Source organism: Podarcis filfolensis, assembly GCF_964270895.1.
Source record: "Podarcis filfolensis genome assembly, chromosome: 3".
NCBI classification, from domain to species: domain Eukaryota; kingdom Metazoa; phylum Chordata; class Lepidosauria; order Squamata; family Lacertidae; genus Podarcis; species Podarcis filfolensis.
Window position 1 is genome coordinate 114,256,019 of NC_139606.1, and position 4,146 is coordinate 114,260,164.

Sequence of the window (4,146 nt, forward strand, 5' to 3'; positions counted from 1 at the left end):
AACAAGGTCTGAGTGACAGTGGACCGGCCCCCTGCTGGAAAAATTTGCTGACGCCTGCCATAGACCCTGGTTGAGTGCCTGGAAACTTGCTGCAGCTCAGCAGAGAGTAGGGGTGGCACCTAACTTTTGTAACAATATGCTGCCTTATCTCCATGCCCTATCTAGATAATTACACGTAATCAAATTTTTAAAATATTGTTTTCGTACGTGAGGATAGTTAATTACCTTTAAGGTCAACAACTGGCTGTTGTATTGGGGCTATGCATTTCCTAGAAATACTTTCCAAAGTAACTAGGGATATACTTGCATAATAATACCATCATTAGATTGCAGCAACCCACAACAAGCAGCACCCACAAGATCTTCATACCATGATATGAACACTCCCCTTTGCCCTATAAATACAAGGACCTTTCAAGCACCTCTCCATCCTGCCGTCTCCTGACACCCCATTCAATTGTTCAATCATGAGGATCTTTGCCTTCCTTACAGCTGTTCTCTTCTTTGTGCTGATGGCTGCTCCAGGTGAGTTTTCAATTGATGATCCACAAATGTGGACTCGGGGGGGGGGGTATGTAGCTGCTGCTTCCATGCTCTGCTGTATGGTGGACCACCAATGGGCTCCTAGATGTCTTGGGAATCGAATTCCCATCAGCCTCAGTCAGCATAGCCACAGCCCAGTCTGGGAGGGTGGGAGGTTGGGAGAGTCCAGCAACAACTGGAGACCCATAGATTGCCTGCACCTGCTCTATAGGAACCAGGCTAGTAAGTAATATTTCCATGTCTTAGATAGGGAGCCCTTACTCCCATGAGGACAGTCCCAGGAGATCAGCATTCTCAAGCTCAAGCATGCCTTACAGTTAATAAATTTCCACTCTTTCACCATTGTGCATAAGACAAATCTTGCATTTTCCTAGTTCTGTAAACCACCCAGAGTGTAGCGCTTTGATCGATTGATCGATTTGATTGATTTGATTTATATACTGCCTGTAAAGGGAATTGGGGTTGCTCGTGTGTAAGGGGGCTGCTGCTCTAGGCAACGTTGTCTGGCTAAACCTTTCCCTGGCTGGACAGCCCTTTCTCTGTGGCTGTGTCAGTCACTGGCAGAATCCGTCAGTGGGTGTTTCCTGAACTTCTTCCAACATAAAAGCTGCTTGACGTCAAGTCTCCGCCTAGCTTCCCTGCGTGGAAGTCTTCTGCGCAGAGTGGGCGTGGCCAGCGGAGGTCCTGGGCTCTCCCCGCTGGCCTCTGTGGAAGAGTCTTGGAGCCATGTCTCCGAAGTCCTTCCCTGCTCCCCTTTCTTCCTGGTGTCACACCGATTTCCTTCCCCAAAGGAAGTGTTCTCTCTCTCCCTGCTGGTCCCTTCTCCTGCATCGTTGGGGAGCCTTACCTCCACTCTTGGCTCCGATGGCAGTTCCCTGACACTGCCCTTCATCATAAGATCCCAGGGTGGTTCACAGAATAAAATACAGGATAAAAACAAGTAAATAATTAAAATCAAACCAGCAAAACAATAAGCCTTCCCCTTCCCACATGTCCATTTAAAAGGTTGTAGGATATTAATCAGCCAAAGGCCTGGTTGAAGATGAACGTTTTTGCCTGGTGCCTAAAACTACATGTTGTTGTTTAGTTGTTTAGCCATGTCCGACTCTTCGTGACCCCCTGGACCAGAGCACGCCAGGCACTCCTGCCTTCCACTGCCTCCCGCAGTTTGGTCAAACTCATGCTGGTAGCTTTGAGAACACTGTCCAACCATCTTGTCCTCTGTCGCCCCCTTCTCCTTGTGCCCTCCATCTTTCCCAACATCAGGGTCTTTTCCAGGGAGTCTTCTCTTCTCATGAGGTGGCCAAAGTATTGGAGCCTCAGCTTCACGATCTGTCCTACATAATGTCCTACAAAACTACATAATGAGGGTCAAAACCAGCATTTTGAGTTGGGCCCAGAAGCTAATTAGTAGCCAGTGCAGTCAGGCTAGGATTAGAGACCCTCCAAGTGTCCCTATTTTCCATGGACATCCCTGATCTCGATCATCCGGATTTCTCCTTTGTTCCCAGAATGTCCCACTTTTCCTTAGGATGTCCCTATTTTCCCTGGAGAAATGTTGGAGGTTATGGAGTTATCCAACCCCCGAGCCATTTGAAGGCAATCTTGTACAGGGGAGTTTTTTTTAATTAAAAAAATATATTTAATGTTTTATTATGTTTTATGTATGTTGGAAGCTGCCCAGAGTGGCTTGTCTTCCAAGTTGCTCAAGTGATCTTCAGGTTATTGTTTTCTTATTAGGAAAAAACCCCCTTCTAATCTGCATATGCGTGTGTTGCCGAGAAGTCCCCCGAGTAAGCTTACCAGGGGTCAGCAAATTTTTTTAGCAGGGGGCTGGTCCACTGTCCCTCAAACTTGTGGGGGGCTGGACTATATTTTGAAAAAAACATATGAATGAATTCCTATGCCCCACAAATAACCCAGAGATGCATTTTCAATAAAAGCACACATCCTATGCATGTAAAAAGACCAGGCAGGCCCCACAAATAAACCAGAGACGCATTTTAAATAAAAGGACACATTCTACTCATGTAAAAACACACTGATTCCCGGATCATCTGCGGGCCAGATTTAGAAGGCGATTGGGCCGGATCCAGCCCCCAGGCCTTAGTTTGCCTACTGATGGCTTAAACCATTCCTATGTTTGGGGTGGTGGTGGTTTCCAATAGGGAAGGGGTCACTCAAGTTGAGTATAAGAGGGAAGATGTGGGACTTGCACCCACATGTTACAGGCTGGTGTACACCTGTTCAGTTTTCTGGCCAGCCAGCTATGGCCCCTTCTATTATTTTGGCTACTGTCCTGTTGGCACTCACTAGCTGAGTCTGCTATTAGCTGGAGTGGTGATGAAAATGCAGTTCTTTTCATAGCTGTCAACAGATTTGAAAATAAGGGACCAGCAGCCTTGAAAATAAGGGACCAGCAGCCAAAATAAGGGATTTTAGTCAATCAGCTGAAATACGAATTTAAAAGGGACCAGATTATTTTGGAGAGAAGTGCTGGTTTTTACCTCTTCGTTTCCAGAGGTTGTTGCTCAAGACACCAGCCGATGAAACACTGCAATTAAATAACTACAAGCAGCAACCACTTTTCGCGCAAAATGAAGTCCAAGCTACGAAGATGCTGCTGCAATTCTGTATCTTTTCTCTCATGCTCCACCTGCAGCTCTCAATTCCATCAGGTGGGGTGGGAGGAAGGGGGGGGGGGGAATAGCGCCCGAAGTAAACCCGCAGATCAGACCATCTATGCTAGTCTACCACTACAAATCTATGGGAGAAGCGCTTGCGGTCCTTCCCTTGTAGCCCTTGGAACACCTGCCCACGCCTCCGCCTCCTCCTCTTCCTCCTCTCTCTGAACTGCTTTCTCTATGGTTGCCCTCGCTCTCCTCTCAAGACTCCTCAGCAATTCATAGGCCATGCGAGGCTGCCCATTTCATCCGGGTCCTTCGGCGGCACAGCCGCAGTATGGCCTAGCGGGAGTGGCAGCGACGAGCAGAGGAGAGGCCCCCAGGCAGAGACATTCAGTTCGGCGGCCGCAAGGAGGATGGCGGCAGAAGGGCCCGAGGCTCCTGCCAGTCCTAGAGGGGAGGGACTCTCAGGGGCTGAGGCTGGTGAGAGGAGGCCGGAGGGGGGCGGGCCGGGTAGCCAAGCAACACAGTTTGAGCCTCCCTCCTCCCTGGCTGGCAGGGAGGGAGGGAGGGAGAAGAGGTGCTTCCTTTGAAACCCAGGAAATTTAAGGGACATCCATCAGTAAGGGACAGCAGCGGGACATGGCGCTGGGATAAGGGACTGTCCCTCCAAATAAGGGACGCTTGACAGCTATGGTTCTTTTATTCCTTTTGGTATAGCACTCGCGCGGCCAAAGACATATGGTGAATGTTATCGTGCCCATGGCAGCTGCCACCATTCTTGCCCACACCATACACGACAAATTGGAGAGTGTGCACGCTATGTACGTTGCTGCAAATAAGGGGTAAGGATTCCAGAAAAAGTGTTTGTCCTATTGTCAACATTGTTTTGTCTGTTGGTTCTCTCTATATAAGCCTGTTTGGAGCAGCCTCAGTACAAGCCAGAACCCCAGCTGGCTTTTAATAAATATCAATGTAT

At 48.5% G+C, this 4,146-nt stretch overlaps 1 long non-coding RNA gene across 1 annotated transcript in view; it reads left to right on the top strand.

Annotated features, from left to right (window-relative positions):
• The first annotated feature begins 375 nt into the window (after window positions 1-375).
• LOC310758776 overlaps window positions 376-4,146 on the top strand; it is a 5,670-nt gene continuing 1,899 nt past the window's right edge. Inside the window, exons 1-2 of the long non-coding RNA XR_014545884.1 lie at window positions 376-525; window positions 3,888-4,012. This is a non-coding gene — a long non-coding RNA (uncharacterized lncRNA). The remainder of the gene's footprint in view (window positions 526-3,887; window positions 4,013-4,146) is intronic.